Genomic DNA, 9350 nt, shown 5'->3' with positions numbered 1-9350 from the left:
TGGACACCTAATGGCATCATCAGTTTATAATCCACACCCTTGTTATGCATTACACACAAGTACATGTGAACCACCATGTCACACCTCCTTCCCCTTCTGCTTTGGAATATCTGCAGATTAAAATACAGACAGGTACTTTAAAAAAAGAGTAATGACAAAAGTAATGAGGCACCTGAATTTTTCAACCAGATGTGGTTATTTCCAAAGCTATTACCGCAAGGTTGGAGGCCCACAACCAGGACACCCAAACCTGTTCCAGGAGGACAATAGTCCTATGCACAAAGTAATCTATAGGGAAATATGATTTAAATCAATTAGAGTGGAAAATTTTAAGTGGCCTGCTACTGAGCTCTGACCTCAACCCTATTGAACACCTTTGGCCTCATTTAAAATGCTGACTGCAACTCAGGCCTCATCACCCTACATCAGTACCCAACATTACTGATTCCCTTGTGGCCGAATGAGCACAACTCTCCTCAAGCACACTCTAAAATCTAGTGGAGCATCTTCCTAGAAGAGTTGAGGTTATTATAACAGCAATTGGGGACTAAATGTGGAAGGCGATGTTTAAAAAGCACATAGTAATTATACTAAGATATAATTATTTGCCTGTTATTGCCTTAACAGCATCCAGGTCTTGGTCACGATAGTTGTTTCTTATTTTTGTCAATAAAACAGTACATTGACATCACAATTTAGAGAAAACAGTTTAGCAGAAGTTAAAAGAGTCAAGTCTGCCTAAAGTGTCACACACACACACACACACACACACACACACACACACACACACACACACACACACACACACACACACACAAAATGCTTTATCAGTTTAATAACTGATCGCATAACACTGCTCCTGAGTTACACATACACACCCCGTTGTAATCAGACACTTCTTACTGCAGTCCTCATCTGTGGCCTCATTATTGGAAAACATCACATACTGATTTTACATACATCACATACCCTGTCTCTCTCTCTCACACACACACACACACACACACACACACACACACACACACACACACACACACACACACACACACACACACACACTCTTGCTCTCTGATCAATCTTAATCTGCAGAGGAATTACAGCCTTCAAACACAGCTATTAGAGTTGCACAAGCCAGTGCACTCTTAGTGCCGGTCCCAAGCCCAAATAAATTGGTAGGGTTGTGTTAGGAAGGGCATCCAGCATTTAACATCAAAATCAAATATGCGGATCACAAATCAGAGTTTCATAAAATTGGTCGAATTGGTCGAGGCAAAAATTGTTAAAAGAATGGAAATGGCAGTCGTAAATACTTATTTTAAGAAGAAGGAGGATCATAGGATATAAGAGTGGAAAAAGGTGCACACAGGTGGACAATGTTCTATGTAGGAGATGCAACCTAAAGGAGATTGGAGACTGTAAGGTGTTGGCAGGGGACAGTGTAGCTGGACAGCATCGGCTGGTGGTCTGTAGGATGGTTTTGGAGGTGAAGAATAAGAGGAGGAGATTGAGGACTGAATAAAGAATAAGATGGTGGAAACTAAAGGAGGAAGACTGTAGTGTGAAAAGTCTGTAGGGGAAGTGCAGGAGAGCATAAGGAGAAAGTGGATGGAAAAACAGAATTGGGATTGACATAAAGATGAGAAAAGTAGGCAGGAGTACGAGGAGATGTGGCAGCAGGTAAAGAATGATGTGGCGAAAGCCAAGGAAAAGTCATATGAGGAGCTGTATGAGAAGTTGGACACTAAGGAAAAAGAAAAGTATTTTACTGATTGGCCAGGCAGAGAGACCACCCTGGAAAGGATGTGCTGCAAGTTACAGCAATAAAGGATGGAGATGGAAATATGTTGACTAATGAGGAGAGTGTGTTGAGAAGATGGAAGCAGCTGATGAATGAGTAAAATAATAGAGAGAAAAGTTTGGATGATGTGAAGATGGTGAAACAGGAAGTGGATAGGAAAAAAGTGAAAGCAGTGATTAAAAGGATGAAGAGTGGTGAGTCGGTTGGACCAGATGACATACCAGAAGCATAGAGATGTTTAGGAGAGATGGCAGTGGAGTTTTTGACAAGATTGTTTAACAAGTTTCTGGATAGTGAGAAGATGCCTGAGGAATAGAGAAGGAGTGTGCTGGTACCGTTTTTTAAGAATAAGGGAGATGTGCAGACCTGCAGTAACTACAGGGAAATAAAGTTGATCAGTCACATCATTAAGTTATGGGAAAGAGTAGTGGAAGCCAGGCTGAGAGAAGAGGTGACCATCTGTGAGCAACAGTATGGTTTAATGCCGAGGAAGAACACCACAGATGCAATATTTCCTTTGAAAATGTTGATGAATAAGAATAGAGAAGGTCAGAAGGAGTTGCATTGTGTGTTTGTGAATTTAGAGAAAGCGTACGACAGGGTGGCGAGAGAGGAGTTGTAGTATTGTATGCGGAAGTCTGGTGTGTCAGAGAAGTATGCAGGACCTGTATGAGGACAGTGTGACAGCAGTGAAGTGTGCAGTAGGAACGACAGACTGGTTTAATGTGGAGGTTGGACTGCATCAAGGATCGGCTCTGAGCTCTTTCCTGTTTGCAGTGTTGAGAGGTTGATGGACGAGGTCAGACAAGAGTCTATATTGACCTTGATGTTTGCAGATGATATTGTGATTTGTGGTGAGAGTAAGGAGCAGGTTGGGAAGAGCCTGGACAGGTGGAGGTTTATGCTGGAGAGAAGGGGAATGAAAGTCAGTAGGAGTAAGACATAGTACATGTATGAATGAGAGGGAGGTCAGTGGAGTGGTGTGGTTGCAGGGAGAAGAGGTGGAGAAGGTGGAGGAGTTCAGGTACCTGGGATCAACAGTGCAAAGTAATGAAGAGTGTGTCAGAGAAGTGAAGAAAGAGTGCAGGCAGGGTGGAGTGGGTGAAGAAGAGTAGCAGAAATAATTTGTGATAGAAGGGAATCTGCAAAGATTGAAAGGGAAAGTTTATTTTAGATTTTCATTGGGAATGACGAGGATGGACAGAATTAGAAATGAGTTTATTAGAGGGACAGCACATGTAGGATGCTTTGGGGACAAAGTGAGAGGCCTGATTGAGATGGTTTGGACATATGCAGAGGAGGGACATGGGGTTTATCGGTAGAAGAATGAGGAAAAGAAGAAGGCCAAATAGAAGGTTTATGGATGCAGTGAGGGAGGACATGCAGGTAGTTTGTTTGAAAGAGGCAGATGTAAAGAAACAGAATAGTATGAAGATGGATGATCTGCTGTGGCGACCCCTAATGGGAGCAGCCAAAAGATGAAGAAGAAGCCAAATTCTGCTAATTATTTACACACACTCAGGGATACCTACATGCAAGTGTGATGGAGGATAGATGTGAGTCTACCCAACTGATATGCCAAAATCTGTCTAATCAGTATTGATTTTGCCCAAATGACCATTGACCTTAGCCAATTTTTATTTACAGTAAAAATAGCTAATGAATGCTCAAGACTATATGTTGCCAGAAATATTTAAATTCACTCAGATTTCTTGGGTTAATTTGCATATTCATTAAACAATCATGGTCATTTAAATGTATAAATACAGTACATTATATAACTTTACATTTACATTTTGTAAAGTTATGGGCAGGACAATGTTGGTCTCTTAGACATCATTAGGTCATGTAAACTACAAATGGTGATCGATGATTGGTCTTTAGCTGGTCAAGCATTACAGGTGCTGAGTGAACGGAACATGTCAAATAACCAACAGCTGTGATGTGATCTGGAGAGACATTCCAATGCAGGACAGCTACATGTGCTATTTAACCATTGTAGTCTAAAATTATTCTTAATGCAGTACAAGCACTTCATATGGTTTAAGAAGAGTCATTGAAGATTTAAGCAATTAGCATGATGCTACTCGAACAGTCTTCATTTACATTTGGTTACTTATTGTGATTATAAAACTCATCACTGTGCTTTTCATGCTAATGCTGAACTGCCATATCTGGACCTATGATGGTGCTTACACTGGTGCTGCTTTACTTATAAACTTATATGTAGTTTGTTTGCTATTTATTAGTCATCCATCATTTCAGTAAAAACCGGGACATTACGATCTTCACACAGGACATTATTTAACTTTTTGTTCCATGGGTACGGACTGAACTAAGGTTTCAAGCTGAATGCTCAAAAGAACACCTTACAGGTACACTTAAAGTTTACTGTGCTCCATTCTGCCCTCACTAGTTGAATTTATAACACAAGTTAACACAGCCATATTGAAAGTTGCTTCTCTTCTTGACTGATTATTATTATAATTTTTTAATTATTATTATTATTATTAATATTATTATTATTATTATTATTATTATTATTACTATTATTATTTTAATCATTGTGTTGATTGTTGTGTCTTTTGCTGTCTTCTTGGCAGAGTCACTCTTATAAAATAAATTTGATTTAAATTAGTTTTTATCCCGGTTGCATAAAGTTTATTAACTAACTTACTAACTAACTAATGTAATAACACATTATTATTATTTTAATCATGGTTGTGTTAATTGTTGTTTCATTTGCTGTCTCCCTTAGTTGTAAAATAAATGTTATCTTATTGAGTTTTTATCCTGGTTGAAGTAAGGTTAATAACTAACTAACTCATGAACTAAACAAATAACTAATTTGCTAACTAACTTACTAACTAGCTAACTAGAATATGTTATTATTGAACTACTTTAACATTAGTCTTGCAGCACCAGTGAAAAATAACTTAATAACTTAATAACTGTAAGAACTCAAAAATCACTTTTTGTATCTTATTATCATCACATATGCAGCTGCTACCCCATATAAAACACACAGAAAAAACGAGCTCATCTTAAATGTAAAATACTGTAGTGGTAGAATGATGGGTGACACTAAAAAAAAGAGAAAGATAAAGATAGAGAGGATGAAAGATCCTTTTTAATGTCTTTTTTTAATTTTTAAAAATAAATTCTTTAATTTAACATAATTCGAGTTCTTGTTACTTCCAGTTTATCCATGATACAGAAATATACATGCACAGACACACACACTCATACACACACATATACACACATATACACACACACACACACACACACACACACACACACATACACACACATACAAGATTTATTTCCTGACATAAAAAAGGGACTTCCCTTTACAACTTGTTGCCTTTAATTTGAACACATTCTCTGCAGTTTTTGGGTTTCCCCTACACCACACACACACACACACACACACACACACACACACACACACACACACACACACACACACACACACACACACATATCAAAAAGTTTGGACACACCTTCTCATTCAAAGAGTTTTCTTTATTTTCATGACTATGAAAATTGTAGATTCACACTGAAGGCATCAAAACTATGAATTAACACATGTGGAATTATATATGGAATTATATACATAACAAAAAAGTGTGAAACAACTGAAAAATGTCATATTCTAGGTTCTTCAAAGTAGCCACCTTTTGCTTTGATTACTGCTTTGCACACTCTTGGCATTCTCTTGATGAGCTTCAAGAGGTAGTCACCTGAAATGGTCTTCCAACAGTCTTGAAGGAGTTCCCCGAGAGATGCTTGGCACTTGTTGGCCCTTTTGCCTTCACTCTGCGGTCCAGCTCACCCCTAAACCATCTCGAGGTCCGGTGACTGTGGAGGCCAGGTCATCTGGCGCAGCACCCCATCACTCTCCTTCTTGGTCAAATAGCCCTTGATGCCTTCAGTGTGACTCTACAATTTTCATAGTCATGAAAATAAAGAAAACTCTTTGAATGAGAAGGTGTGTCCAAACATTTGGTCTGTACTGTATATATATATATATATATATATATATATATATATATATATATATATATATATATATATATATATATATATATATATATATAAAGAGAGAGACAGAAGACAATTAAAAGCTGTTAAAAATCAATCATCCAGTCAGCAATATCTCTTGTGATCATTTGTTTAGATTTCAAAAACGTTAAATTAACGGCATACTCAGGTGAATCAGAATTTAAATATAAACCCAGCACAAGCCGTTCTTTGCCTCCAACTGATCCCAGTTTCACCAATAAAGCTACATTTGGATTTCTTTTTAAGTAGAAGAAGGGCAAAGCTGAGCATGCTTTTGGAAAAGTTCATTTGTAGAAGCATGTAATGATGAGTCTAGTGAGATTTATTGTCGTGAAATATTGCAAATCCTACTTTCCTACTGTACTTTTTACATACTACAAACCGGCTTTTTTAATTTAAGTAACTCAAGCTGTTTAGAGGCCAAAGAGGTACTGTACTCAGTTCCTGAGCTGCAGGATAGCTGGATGCTAGCCAGTCTCTCTGCATGCCATGCCGCAATGTCAGGCTCTTCATTCCATAGCAACAAGAAAAGTGCAAACTCAGGAATAAATAAGAAAAAAAAAGAAATATAGGGCAAGAAAGTAGAGCTCACACTGTCCATAACATCATTTTCCATGGAATTTAGGACTAAAACATATACACCTGCATAAGTACACTGTGTAACACTGTGTGTGTGTGTGTGTGTGTGTGTGTGTGTGTGTGTGTGTGTGTGTGTGTTGGGGGCGGGGGGGATGTGTCTACATAAAATATATGTTAAAAAAAAAACCAATATGTTAAAAAAAAAAAAAAATGTATTTGTATGAATTATGAACAAAGACTCTAGTTCTTTGAACTTAGAACTTTATTACACTTATGACACAGTACTGTGCAAAAGTTTTAGTCAGAAAAAAAAATCCTGAAAGTAAGAATGTTTTCAAGAATAAAAGTGTTGATAGTTTTTTCAATTAATAAAATAGAATGTAAATGAACAGAAGAGAAATCTAAATAAAAATAATATTTGGTGTGACCACCCATTCCCTGCAGAACAGCATACATTATTCTAGGTACACTTGCACTTTTAAATACAGTCTTTGAAAGGACTCAGCAAGTAGTATGTTTCAAACATCTTGAAGAACTAACCACAGATCTTGTATGTAGGTTCCTTAAATCCTTCAGTAATCACAGACAGACTGTGGGGGCCAATACTATTAATTCAAGGACTCCTTGTTTTTCTCTATGTTGAAGATAGTTCTTAATGATATTGGCTGTATGTTTGTGGTCATTGTCCTCATTTTTGGGGCCAAACAGATGCCTTCCTCATATTATTGCATAATGGATAAGTATTTGCTTATATTTATTTTTCAACTCGATTTGCAGAGACTGATTATTCTACCACTCCCCAGCCCTTCAGAAAACAATTATTTTGTGAAGACACTTTTGGCCTGAATTCTCCAGACAGTAATTGGGTGTACCTGGATTCCACCAGTTCTTTGCTGATGGCACCACTGGACATTTTCCAATGTTGAATGGCACTGCTTGAAATATTTGTCTTAGAGAGACCTTGCTGATGCAGTATAACTACCTTGTGTCTTGTTGCTATGCTCTGTCTTATGTTGTATGACCAGTGGCCTGAAATGTTCTGCCACAACCTCACATTAGTAGCAGAGTTTGGCTTTTCCTCATGCAGTTTAAACCCTACTACACAGCTGTTTCTATTTTAGATAATGACTGTGTTTCAACTTACATATGAAATTGATGATAATTAGCACCTGCTTGTTATAATTAGTTAATCATACAGGTGACTTTGATTATATAAACAAAATCCCTGACTTTGTGTAAGTGTACAAAGTTTGCAAAAGTACGAATTGAAAGCAAAAGAGTGGTCACACCAATTATTGTTTATATGTATTTCATTTTGTTAATTAACACTTTTATTAAAAAAAAATTAATAAATTACCTTAACCCAATTTACAGAATTTTTAAAGAGTTTGTGTGTGTGTGTGTGTGTGTGTGTGTGTGTGTGTGTGTGTGTGTGTGTGTGTGTGAGTGTAGCTGTAGGTGCAGTATAGTTATAGTTACAGACTCACAAGCAACTAATCTTGCAAAATTTTTATTTTTTTTATTACATTTAACAAATATAAAAAGGAAACATGGTTGTATTTAGTGACTTTCAGTTACACATAAATGAAGGTGTAAGAACACTTACACACTCTAAATGTATTTATTTTTTATTTTTACTATTTATCATGTGTTCTGAGTGTTATGAATTTGCATTTTTCATATGTAATTAAAACTGAATAAATCAAACCAATGGCCCAGTTAAATATTTTACACTGTGACAAATATTATCATTGGGGACATTCTGTCTACAAAAAGAGCTAAAAGTATCCACTTCTTTCCCAGCTCTCAATATCGAGCAAATGTCAATTTTCTTTATGTGTTTTGACTCCTCTCAATGGGTTTCCCCAAATTCCTCACAGGTCTACCTGCTCCTTCTCTCATTTTCTTTGTCCTTTCTTTACCCTTCTCTCTGTTACAAACCCATTATCTGCTGAATAAATCTGTGTGTGTGTGTGTGTGTGTGTGTGTGTGTGTGTGTGTGTGTGTGTGTGTGTGTGTGTGTGTGTTTTTATTAGTAAACTTAGTATGTATGCCCTAATACCATCTACCCTGTCCCTACATTATGCTGTCATTTACTAATCATATTATTATTTCATATAATGTATTTTTTGCACTAGACATCTCATTTTTTAACAATTATGATTCCTTTTAAAATTATTTTGTTTAGGTACCCACCCATTGCCCTTAGTTCATAATTATAATACTGCTTGAACACTTATGAAATACGATGATTTAAGCAAATTTATATTATAAGAATGAGTTTGGGGCTGGAGGATAAATGTGAATAAATGCTAAAACATTTGAATATGGGTGGGGCAGAATTAGGAAGAAGGGGGAAAGTCTATACGAATGCAGATGTATAGAAAAAAAAAGAATATCTGTATGGCTAGAGCATGATGGACAGAGAGGCTGTGATCTGTTAGAGAAAGAGTACGTGCATTGTGGAAAAAGGCCATCTATGGAGCATGAGAGAAAGAGAGTGTGTGCAATCTGTGATGCTTCATAGTGAGCGTCTCCAATCAGTCAAGAAATTGTTTGTGATCCATCAGGGAAAGAGTCTCTGTGATCCTTCTGAGAATAAGAGAGAGTATGTGTGCATTTGAAATTCTTGAGAGTGTCTGTGATCCTTCATACAGAGCGTTACTGTGACCTTTAAGTTCTGTGTAAAATGGTGAACAGCAGTGAAAGATTAAAAGGCTGTGATTACTGACAGATAGAAGTCCTGCCTTTTCTTTGTATTACTGATAATGGGCTAATAGTAGCCTAGTGTTGCTTACATTTTAAGTTTGCACCAACAGCCTGAAAAAAACTCATCTTTTACAAGCAACTTTATGTACAGAAGATTTAAATGGGATTACTAGTCATTTTTTTGGAAACATGTTGT

The sequence above is a fragment of the Silurus aristotelis genome (genome assembly GCF_946808225.1).
Source record: "Silurus aristotelis genome assembly, chromosome: 11".
Taxonomy (NCBI): Eukaryota; Metazoa; Chordata; class Actinopteri; order Siluriformes; family Siluridae; genus Silurus; species Silurus aristotelis.
Note: the sequence above shows the minus strand (reverse complement) of the source record.